Genomic DNA, 12,833 nt, shown 5'->3' with positions numbered 1-12,833 from the left:
TCACAGTGCCCCCCTCCCCATGAACAAAAAAATTATGGGATTTTGTTACTTACCATAAAATCATTTTCTCTGTGTTCATTACAGTACCCTCCCCTCTGGTTGTCTTATTTGTGACCATATGTTCTCTGTGTAATGCGTTGTGGCTAACTGAGCAGCAAATGGTGGGTTTGGTCACTATCTCGGGCCACCCTGAGGCTGTGCTATTGTTTTTTGCCTTGTGTTCTACTCCCGAAGGTGGTGCTATAAGATTTAAGCTCTCCACGGTGACCTTCAATTAACAGAGAAGATGTGAGTACAAAAATTCAATTTATTTAGAGCCGTGGTCAAATGTTTCTGGTTCCACAATCTCTTGTTTCCTCTCAATGACTGGCTCCATTTTCCTGTCAATCCTACCAATAACAGCCAGGTACTTTGAGAATGTAGTAGTCTGTAGATTTTAACCATTTATTACAGATGCTGGGCAGTTGTGTGTGATAAGCAGAGCTCTCTTGTCAGGATACTATGAAGGGCACACTTACCGTATATACTCGAGTATAAGCCGAGATTTTCAGCCCATTTTTTTGGGTGAAAAGTGCCCCCCTCGGCTTATACTCGAGTCAGCGCCAGCGCGTCTTCTTACTTACCTCGCCGAGCGTCGCGTCACTGCTGCTCGGTGAGCGGCGCTCCGAGCGGGGTCATCTGGCAGTCTCCGGGTCCTAATTTAGGTGGCCGGAGACTGCCAGATGACCCCGCTCGGAGCGCCGCACACCGCAGCAGCAGCGACGCTCGGCGAGGTAAGTAAGAAGAAGAAAAAACCCCCCGCAGCGGCCAGTCAGGCAGGGGAGCAGGGATGAGTCAGCGGCGCGCTGATCAGGCGAGAGGAGCTCCAGGTGGGGTTGTAATTTAGCGGGCAGGCACCTCTGAGCCAGCTAAATTAGGACCCCACCTGGAGCTCCTCTCGTCTGATCAGCGCGCCGCTGACTCGTCCCTGCTCTCTCCGTGATGATCCGATCACCGGCACACAGTGAGGGAGGGGGGGGGGGGTAGAGAGAGAGATTAATTAAGCAATTATATATGTATTGTCTGCACTGTATTAGCAGTATATACTCTATATAGAGTATATACTGCTAATACAGTGCAGACAATACATTTACAATTATACTAACATGAATGTATTAAATGATCTGTATGTAGCCCTGTACTATGGATCATTTAACCCATTCATGTTAGCAGAGGATCATTGTAAATGTATTGTTGCAGGCACTCTATATGTACATGTACTATATACTACATATAGAGTGCACTGAACAATAGATTTACAATTATCCTCTGCTAATATGAATGGGTTAAATGATCCGTAGTACATGATATGTAGCCCTGTACCCCCTTTTCCATTTACTGAGCTAGGTTATTTTTCTTTTAAATAAATATTAATGTATTTTAATGGTATCTATCTACCAGTAGCTGCCTCATTTCCCACCCTCGGCTTATATTCGGCTTTTTTTGGCTAAAATTAGGTACCTCGGCTTATATTTGGGACGGCTTATACTCGAGTATATACGGTATTCTGAGTCTGTCCACTGGCACAACAGTCTCTCCACTGGCCATTTTTGACAGCTGTCCTACTTTTCAGGAACATTCCCTGGTATTGAAGGATACATTCTAACATGCATTCCATATCACTTTGTTGGCTTACATCATGTTCTTCACAAAATTATAAACAGGTGGAGGGGATCCTAGCAGAGGATGTACTGTAAGTACTCACAGCTTACATAGCCTTTCCTAATGCAATTCTTTATTGATTCTGTCTATCCCTGGCTAATCTAACAATACAGTGGCAACAAAAACTGGAGGTGCCACTCTATTCATCACTGTCCATACTGACCCAATTCAGAGTGGAATGCTACATACAATACTGTAGAATGGCCAGCCCATTGTATGATCTGCAAATGGTACTGAAGGTGCTAGGGTGCTTGTTAAAAGCATTTGACAATCATAAAGCAAGCGTGCATGCAAGATTGTTTAGTCATAGTTCCTCCACTGATGTGTATGATCCCTACAGCTAAGAGGAGCAGCCTCCTGTCAGGAACCAGAGCAACTGCTGGTGGCACTGTGTCCACCATTGGGTGTCTCCCAGCAATACATTTCCACCCAATACTGGCTGCTGGGAGGGTATTTAGCCCATCATCAGGAAGTTCTCAGTATTTTTCTTGTGGGCCCATTTTCTGTGCTTGCTGTGTCTGGAAACCTGCAATCATGTGCTTCATGTGACCCTCCTGATCCTGCTGATATACCTGCTCCTTGTGTACCTGACCCCCATTGCGGCTGTATGTCTGACCCGTTTACCTGCTGCTTCATGTATCCCTCCCCCTTCCTGTCTGGCCCTGCTGTACCAAATTCCCTTTTATCCTATGCTTGTATATAGTTAGATAGGCATTTGCACTCTGCACTTATATTTGCTGGTTTGTGTTTGCTGGCTTGTTGTGTATACGTTGCTTTTCACTTGTGTTGGTTCACAATAAACCTTATAGTTTTTTCACTTAGCTTTGGGTCCAGTCTCTGTTGTGCGGTTTATATATTTGGTCACACCTGTTTTGCAGGATACCTGCTTGTGGCATAATAACACTCCTGCATAAAGAATAGACTTCAATCAGCCCTAAAGATACATAGTTGCTAAGGATGAATAAAGACACAGGTCCATCCAGTTCAACCTGCATGTGCATGTGTGTATGTGTAAGAGGAAGTAAGAGTAGTTCTAATAGATGGAACATTCATGAAAGCAAACCTATTACACTCCGTTATAAAACAGTTTACAAATAACAAATAGAACAAAGAGATAACAAAAAGATGCTTCTGCTTTCATTACTAGATATAATGGGCGCCTATGCAATATTCAGATGATTCTAAATAAACATTGGCACATACTCACCAACAATAGAAATGATTAAGGAACCGAAACTAACATTTCTCAAATATTGTATGCAAAGTCTATATAGGAAGTGCAGTTCCTTCTGAGTCTACAGGTAGTAGTCTTCTTTTCTAGAAAATCTTTCTTATAACTGCTACCTTATTAGTATTCATTACCTTCCACAGACCCACTATGTTCCATAGATTACACTCATGCCATAAGACTCATACCAATATGATGCACACATCCAGGCACTCACTATACATTTGGATCAACACTCTTTGGATACTTCTGCTTCAACTTAGCCACATTCATTTCCTGCTGCAGCTTCATTTTTGTTACACACACTCCTACTGCAATCTAGTTTGGTTTGTTAACCCAAGGCATTCCTTTATCAGTAGATTACAGTTGTGGAATTTCACTTTTAACTCGGGTGCCTCTCCAGGAAGGCTCTAGTATGCATCTCCCTACTTTGGGAAAATAAATTACCCTTCTTTATTTGGCCAGTCAATTATATTGACCTTGGTCATCTGTTCCATTCCAGATCCTGCAATTTTAACCAAAGCTTTTTAAGAGCATGATAGTATGCCACAAAGTTCCTACTTTTATTGCAGAATACTGATGTTCCTGTGGCCATGTTCTGCCAAGGCTTGTATTAAACTCATAAAGCACAATCTACATGAGTTATTTCTACCCTGTATGATGTGTCCTTGTGCATCAAGGTGGACATAAAATTCTGAGAGAGGCACACGAACATGAACACCTGAGACACATAACGTGACTTTGTCATAACTGGCAAAGGCTGCTCCCGCCTTCTGCTAACAAACTTATGCGGGTGCATGGTGTGAAATTGACTGAGGAATGCAACCAACATTTGGTATAGAACCTTTGCATTTGCAGTGACATAAAAACCATCAACTAATGTCTGGCAATTGTCACCCTCTTGGTCTCTCCAAGTTCTAATCTCTTCTGAAAACACTGTATTAAAAAAAAATCAAAAACCTTACCAATGCCTTCAGAGACCTCTTATACCAGATTGTCTTTTCTACCCAAACACCATCCTGAATTCTCCCTGTAGAAATGTACAGTCATTTGCAGCTTTTATCTAGAGACTACACAGCAGAGCAAGTGTACACAATATACTGTAGACACACGCATATATACATTAGCAGTTAGAAAAGAAGGATACTATATACCATCACAGGTTATAAATATTTTAAGCTACAATAGTTGATAGGCAAAACGTAATGGAACGCCTTTTTATTCAGAGTATGTTTGGTTGCTTACTTAAAGGAGAACTATGGGGTAACTGTTTTCCCCATTGTTCTCCTAAGGGTCATAGGAGGACATAAACTAGCGTCCTCCCGTGACCCAAAGCTCAGTACACCGCGAGCTACAACTTGCGGTATACTGAGGAGACCGCCACATCCGGGACGGATCACGTCATTACTGTCGAGATCCACCCAGCTGCGTGAGTGACAGCTGGCTCTAGTTCTACTTTAATCAAAATTACTTTTGGTTAAAAAGGACTTTTCTCATGGATCAATATAACAAAAACTCTTATGTGTCTGAGTGATGTAACAATTCTGCAATATTCAGGTTTCTATGTTTAGTCTTACTTTCAAGGATACGTTTAGCTAAACTTCAAAACTTTGCAAGCAAACAGTCTTTGTCAATATTTATAATTTTAGCTACGTAAAGGAAACAAAATTAAATCAAAGGAAACTTGCTCTATTTATCTTAAGGCAAGCATGTTCCTTTCATTGGCTATAATGTTTCAAAACACAGTTTTATAACTATTTTCTGCAATTCATATTGGCCTAAGGCAAAGCAGATTAGTTGCTTCTGGCACCAGAAGATTGGCACTGTGTGCTTTTGGCACAGGCATTACAATGATGCAGAATACAGGACCTATGCACGGGATATAGTGAGTATAGAGAAGAAAGGGTTAATTACTGTCAGGTAATTGTCTAGGTTTGCAAATTTCAAATTAGTTAAGATTAGAGTTGACAAGGGTCACTTGAGTTGACATTTTGGTCTGCTAAAAATATAATTGAAAATGTTTTGTTTTATCTGTATAGTAAGTGTAGTGTAGTTTCATTTCTGATCAATTCGGACTTTTATTCTTTTTGTTTTTCGGATTTCGGATTCAAAATTCGATTAAATTCAATATTCGTTGTTTAAATTTGGGGTCCATTAGAATTTTTTGTTTCGAATCAATCCAAATTTTTCTTTTTGGATCTATTTGGATGAGGTTCTTTAATTAAAAATTAACTTGATTTATTGTTGGGGGTTTTTTGATCATTTTAGTTGGCCCTCTTATTACTGGCCCTCTTAGTCTGTACTGGTCCTTGTAACCCGTACTGGTCCTTGTAACGCGTAAGAAAAATTGTTTCATTACGATCCAGATTTATTCTTGATTCCTTTTGTGGGGAATTTAAAAAAAAAATCTGATTGCCAGTCACAGTCACGTGTGCAATTTAGTTTAGTTTTGAATGAAATTAGGAACGAAAATTTGGATTTGCTCTAATTTGGTCTGTTTCTACCACCTAGTGGCAATAATATCATACTACAGCCTACACAGGAGGAATGGTTGTGGCATGCTATACATCATGTCCTGATAACCGGGTAAGAAGCATTGAGAAGCAGTACACATTTCAGCAGCGACCCTTTCTGTGGAGTGACTTGATCCAGGGGATCATTATATATTAACAGATGTCTGTATGGCCTTGGAGCAATCAAGACTCTCAATATAGTACTGTCAACCTGGCTCATAGTGCTCAACATGAACTCCTGAGTTCCTATAGGGGCAGTGCATGTGTTCTCCAATGACCCTGAAGTACACCACAGCTACTAGATAGTGGCCTTATGCCCCTTCAGTTTAAGCAGGGTGTCTAGGACTGCACAGAAACAAACAAATCTGCTACAAGAATAGTGGGTACATAGGCTAAGGAACTACCATGACCCTGGATCAAATATGAGTCTTACAAGGGGACATACTAGGGTTTTCTTGGAGTACATTGCAGGACACAGGACAGTATTCAGGAACATAGGGTTATGCTGCTGCCCTTGGGAGACTGGTAAAACAAAACTGTAAGGACAGCCCAGAATAACCCCTCTCACTCCAATCACGTTTTTTTTTTTTGCTAGTGAAGCTACTTGCTTTTTTCAAGATTTTCCTTCTAGCCAGTTTCTGCAGAATCTCTGGTTTACAGCTTTCTGGAGCAGCTAATCCTCGGTATAGCCTTGGAGGCTGTACCTGGACCCTGCCATGAGGAAGATGCCTGTCTTCCAGCACGGGACTCTACTTGAGGAGCTAACTTAGAGATGTGGTGCAGCGCAATGAGGCATTTGCAGAGTGCTCTACAGGTCCAGGGCCGTACTTCACCCCTCTGGTGGACCCCTGTTCCTGAAGACCCACTAGGCTAGGGGGTATTCACACCAGCAGGGCAAACATCCGGAGTGAGCATGTCCCTTCCTCCTCATACTTTTGCCTGGCGGGAGTCTGCAAGAGTAGACATCTGAGGTAAGCGAGGGCCATGCGTGCTTGTGGGAGCAAAGGGTGTGTTAAAGATTCCCTTCCAAAAACTCAGTAGCATTATCCCTGACTACATTGTGTCCTCTCTAGCTGTGGGAACTGAGGGCTGCCACCATTTTTTTGCATTTGTCACCCTTTGCCAGGCTCCGGGCCCCAACCTGACTATGCAGTCTCTATTTAAATAAGCCTACTGCACGTGTGTACCTTAGTCCAGCTCACGCAGGAATAGGTCTCACCCTCCCCACCGTCGGGACTTGGGATCTCTGCTGCCTCCAGTGTAAATTATAGTTGGCAGTTAACCCTGCAGTAAAGTCCCCTTAGTGGCATTCCCTCACATACTATGAAATTTGGGAATATGCCGCGCCGACAATAATCAATGTGTAGGTGTTAAAATGAACTGTGATTAGATCGTGAATTATACAATAAACAAGTGTGAATAATGTATCAACCATACATATAAAATCCCATCATGACAAAACATATAAATCGTAAATAAATATTAAAATATATATGCGTTATAAAACATTCCACAATCCATAAAGTTTTTTGTTGTGATTTAAAGTTCGTATTTAAAAAAAATGTGATGCCCTGGATTATTAATCCCACAGGGTCTGTGAAAACGAATCAGTATTAGTGACGAGCTACCGTGAAAAAAATGTTGATAGTCAGTGAAATGTGTTCGTAAAAAAATATATATGAAGAAGTGAGTTCCGTAGACTTATGTTGGGGGTACGGGTCGGTGCCACAGATATCCCCTCAAAGAGTGCACTCACCGTTAGGTATTGGCTGTGGTAAGCAGCCGGAAGCGCTTAGATACAGATTTCTGCAGCCGCAGCATCCATCCACTATCTCGCTCCGGTCCGTGGTTGGTGGGTGATGTATCTCCACGTTCATAGAGCGTGGGCCTATTTACACGCTATACCGAATACAAGACTCCGTTTGCTGTTTTTTCCTCTGCCGAATGTTCGCTGTCTTTTGGCTTTTACAATTTTAAATAAAGCCCCCTTGTTGGAAAAAAACTATGCAATGAAAGGCTTTTTTCTTCTATGAACGTGGAGATACATCACCCACCAACCACAGACCGGAGCGAGATAGTGGATGGATGCTGCGGCTGCAGAAACCTGTATCTAAGCGCTTCCGGCTGCTTACCACAGCCACTACCTAACGGTGAGTGCACTCTTTGAGGGGATATCTGTGGCACCGACCCGTATCCCCAACATAAGTCTACGGAACTTACTTCTTTTTTATTATAGATTTTTTTTATTATATATTTTTTACGAACACAGTTCACTGACTATCAACATTTTTTTTTTTTCACGGTAGCTCGTCACTAATACTGATTCGTTTCCACAGACCTTGTGGGATTAATGATCCAGGGCATCAAGGCTTTTTAAATACGAACTTTAAATCACAACAAAAAACTTTATGGATTGTGGAATGTTTTATAATACATATATATTTTAATATTTATTTACGATTTATGTTTTGTCATGATGGGATTTTATATGTATGGTTGATACATTATTCACACTTGTTTATTGTATAATTCACGATCTAATCACAGTTCATTTTAACACCTACACATTGATTATTGTGGGCGCGGCATATTCCTAAATTTCATAGCATTTGACTCGAAGGTCAGTTTTGCTGCAGCCCCCAAATTATTTATTTCAGCACTTATACTTATATTTTTTTGCACTTCACTGATCCAGTGCAGAATCACCATAATAATATTCCCTCACATACATGTGGATCAGATACGCAAGGGCGGGGGAATGTTGGGCATGACTGGCTTACAATCAGCTAGCAGTTTGGGGGGCTACCAGCATTATTCCTGAGGGCCCTGACACAGATACTGGTGATCACTGTGTCCTGCCCCTTATGTGAATGACCTCTCACATTTAAATGTGTGTAAAAGTTGTCACAGTAAACCACTTCCAGAGGAAAACCGAGAGTTGGCTGTAAACAGGAGTGTATTTAAAGGCCCATGCTGCCACCAGCCTCTCTTCATATCAGTGGCAGGGTAAGGATTAAGGATACTATTTGCTTCCTTGATGCTGTACCCACATGTCTTGACCTAGACGAGCTTGTATCAACAGTACATAAGGCCACTAGCCTGGGATCTTCCAAGAGCCCCTGGCCTGCAAATCTTTTTCTGTACATTCTCTTTTACAGACTGTTTTGTGCAGCAACTAGCTTAACCCCGACAAAGTCTTTCCACCTTCCAAACATTATGCCCAGCAATATCCCATGGAGGAGGGGTTCCTTAAAAAATGGTCCAACCCCGTGGTGGACCCAGCCATTTCCTACCTTAATAAGATGTTAATTGTCCTAGAAGGAGGATGTCTGGTCTTCAAAAAAAAAAAAAAGTGGAGAAAAGGTTTGAAGCCCGCCTAAAATCCTTATGTGCCCATATGGACCCAGCCCTGCAACTTGCCATTGCTGCCTTGGCATCTGGTCCAAGGTCATCTTTCGGGACCCTGGTGTGGTCCTGATGAACCCCAACTGCTGGCCTTTGGGGCCAAATAATCCCAGGAGGTTTCAGATTCCTCTGTTTAGAATGTGGTGTCCGTGGGCTAGAAACTAGAATTTCAGTCTCCAAACCCCCACCCCACTTCATGTTGTCAAATCCCCTCTAAAGCGGGGGGACCTTTACACTGCTTTAGAGCAGCTGCTCTAACGGGGGATCATAGCGTGCTGGAAAATGACATGTTCGTTAGGCCCTATTCAAACCTGGTCATGATCCCTAAAACCAAGAGAGACATACGTCCCATTCTAGACCTGAAGGTTCTCAACACATGTTTCCAGGCGCAAAACTTCAGCATCAAATTTGCTAGGTCAATCATTGCTTCCCTTAATCCTGCAGATTTCCTTACTTCAGTACACATCATATCCCCATCTTCCCACCAAATCAACGTTCCTGTGTTTTGCTGCGGGTGAGAACTTTTCCAGTTTGTTGCCCCCCTTTTAGCAGTGAGGTCTACCCTCACAACAAGGGTTAAGTGCTCGTTTTCGTCTAGGGTGTAAAACAAAAAAGACATACTCACTGGAACCTCGAACCCTTTGTTTTGTCTTTCAATCAGATCCAACGTAAGCACAAAGTCCTGCAGATAGCAACCATTGCGTCCTGTATGTGATCAGTGCTTTTCCTGCAGCAGTCCAACATACATTCCTGCTTTGTCAGGTCTACAGCTCTGCAATGGGCTGGATCATGAGAGTTTTACTGACTGGAGAGCTTTAGGTCTGACTCAGTGAGGGGAATGTTGAAGGTCTGTACAGAGACCACTGCACATATTGCTGCTCAAGGGGAGGACTTTGTGTTTGAGTTGAGACTTTTTTTTTAAGTGTACCTGTAGCCCAAATAATAGATATTACAGCATTTACATGCAGTAAAAGCTTTAACCCTTTCGCTGCCACCGACGTATCTCATACGTCGGTGGCAGCATACCCCTTTAAACAGACTCCTGATACTGTTGGCATTTGTAAAGCCGGCTGCCGCCAGATTGCTTCCAGGAGCCGGTGAAAAGCACCCCAACCCCCGCCCCGGCCCAGCAACTCCGCCTTGCTTGTGGATAGGCATTTGGGGTGTCGGCGGGAAGCTGGGGAGGAGAACGGCAAACGTCCGTTCGCAGATCTCCTCCCCGCTCTAAGGAACTGGAAGCACAGCTGATTGCATCACTTGCGGTCCCTTAACTGACATTGCTTGGCTGCTCATTGTTACCATTTTCAGCTGGATTCAGAGGACTGCTAATCCAGCACTGCACATGATCCCTTGCCGGTCAATCCCTCACAGTCCTCTTGAGACGATGTGACTCCTTCTTTGGATTGAGACCATGCTGCTGGACAGCCAAAAGGAAGTGCCCACAACACACAGGCGTGACGTGAACAGTCGAAGAAGTAATCTACTGTAAGTTAACAGAAGAGGAAGAAAGACCCAGCCTGGAGTGTCATGTGACTGCGGCTTTAGGTAAGTAATAAGGGCATTTAGATGTATTTGTATGATCAGTTAGAGGAGGGTGGGGGGGTTACTTTTTTATTTTAATTGGTTTTACCAGAATACAATATTTTTCACAATAGTGGTCCTTTTATCAGTCATTAGGGAAGTGTAGGGAAGGGTTAGAACCCCTGTAGAGTCTTTACTGCTTGCCAGAGCTGCATTAGAGAGAATTACCTCTACCTCATGTCCTGCTGACAAGAGTTTTACCAAACAGGAACTGAGAAAAATTCTGCAGCAGGGACATGGGCAGAAATAAAAATCTCATAAGGCTTTACCTACTCTACTAAAGAAAAGCCTTATCCTGTCTATTTATTGGAATGTTCCCCTCACTCTGTACCTGGCAAAACGTTGTCAGCAGGACAGAAAGTAAGGCTAAATCTCTCTAAAGATCGCCATACACGTATAGATTATCGTGTGGATGGAGGAATCTCCCGCTGGGCCAAGCTTCAGTATCTTGTTAGTCGGCCCCGTTGGCTCTCAAAATATCTGAACAATGCCGGCATCCAATCAGATTGTTCATGTACTTTGACAGCCAGTGGGGCCGACTAGCATGATACTGAACCTTGGCCGCCGTCAATCGGAAAAAGAAAAAAACGGCATAGGAATGCATAGCTAGATTCCTATTGGCTATTTTACTTTGCAATAGCCAATAGCAGAATAGCTATTGCACCTGCCCACTGCTGCTGTCAATCAGCAGAGGGGGACCTGAAGTTCTCCATCAGGTCCTCTTCTAGTGATTGACAGCAGCAGAGGGCGGGTGCAATAGCCAGCTTGCTATTGGATATTGCAAATTGAAATAGCAAATAGTAATCCTATGCCGTTTTTTGTTTTTAATTCTGACGGCAGCAACTGTCAGAATATAAAAAACAATTCTGCAGATAGCAAATAAATTATTGCTTCCTTTGCTATCTGTCATCATTTCAGGGGTAATGCCCTCTGCCCACCCGCCCCAACTCAGGCTGGGATCCCTGAGTTTAGGGTAGATGGAGGAATCTGTTGCACTTTTTCTATCTGACCACAGAAAATGTGCAGATAATCTATAGGTGTATGGCCAGCTTTAGTCCCCTGTTCACACCATAGCGGTAATGTGGTTGCAGTGATGTGCGTTCCTTGGCGTTTGCTTACCACACGTCCCCATTGATTTCAATAGGTTACTGGATGCGTGATAAACATGGAAAAGTAGTGCATGTAGCAAATTCTGCAACATGCGTTCTGCATATTTTTCCCCAAGCAAACCGTACGCTTCAAGTGCATTAACTAGTGATGGCACCACTAGTGCATTTGACGTGTTCTTTGAATGTGCATTGAAGTGTGTGGTTTTTCCCACATTTGGCGTGCGTTCATGGAACATGATTGTGTGAACGTGATCTAACTGAGCCCCAGATAATAGCAAGAACCTTACAGGGGTCTTCACCCTTCCACCACCTTATCCAAAACTAACCGGGCTATTCACAAAATGGTGAAGAGTTTGGAGAAGGCAGGAGAAGTGAACAATCTAGGACAGGGGTGCCCACAATTTTTGTGGTAAGATCTACTTTTCAAATGACAAGCAACATGTGATCTACCAACGAAAAAAAAACCTCCCTCACTCTCTCTCTCCTGGCTTTCTCTCCTTGCTCTCTCCCCTGGGCTGTCTCTCCTTGCTCTCTCTCCTGGCTCAACTTGCTGTATTTTGCAACAGGCTGTGTAAGCTAATATTCTTTGATGTAATACATAGCACTTCAACCACCAGTATCCCCCAGAAAGGTGTCAGGAAGCTTGGCTCAGCAGACTCAGGCTAATAGGTAATCATGTGTGCACAGCTAAATAAATATACCAAAATGGAATAAAGGGGCCGCCATTCACACCCTTCGTGATCTACCAGCATTAGCTTTGAGAGCTACTAGTAGATCACGATCTACCTAATGGGCACCCCTGATCTAGGACAACATAGCTGAACTGGAAAGTGAGCTGGATTGGATAATTTTTCCATATCAGCTATTTTGGCCTAGATTGTTCACTTCTCCTGCCTTCTCCGCTATTAGATAGCGGCTCCCGGCCGCCCGGGAGAGAAACACTTACTCCCGGAAAGGTTTATCTGCTCGATCGAGCAGATAAACCTTTCCCTGCGATCGTTTTTTTTTTTCTTTTCTGACATCGGGAGCTGCGGCCCGACTGTCAGTCAGAAAAGAAAAAGGCATACGAATGAATAGCTAGATTCCTATTGGCTATTGCACTTTGCAATAGCCAATAGCAAACTATGTAATGCACCAGCCCACTGCTGCTGTCAATCAGCAGAGGGGGACCTGAATTGTTCTATCAGGTCCTCTTCTGGTGATTGAAAGCAGCAGAGGGCGGGTGCAATAGCTAGTTTGCTATTGGCTATTGCAAGGTGCAATAGCCAATAGGAATCTAGCTGTGCATTCTTGTGC

Source organism: Nanorana parkeri, unplaced genomic scaffold (genome assembly GCF_000935625.1).
Source record: "Nanorana parkeri isolate BGI_ZX_2015 unplaced genomic scaffold, ASM93562v1 scaffold244, whole genome shotgun sequence".
Lineage (NCBI taxonomy): Eukaryota > Metazoa > Chordata > Amphibia > Anura > Dicroglossidae > Nanorana > Nanorana parkeri.
Note: the sequence above shows the minus strand (reverse complement) of the source record.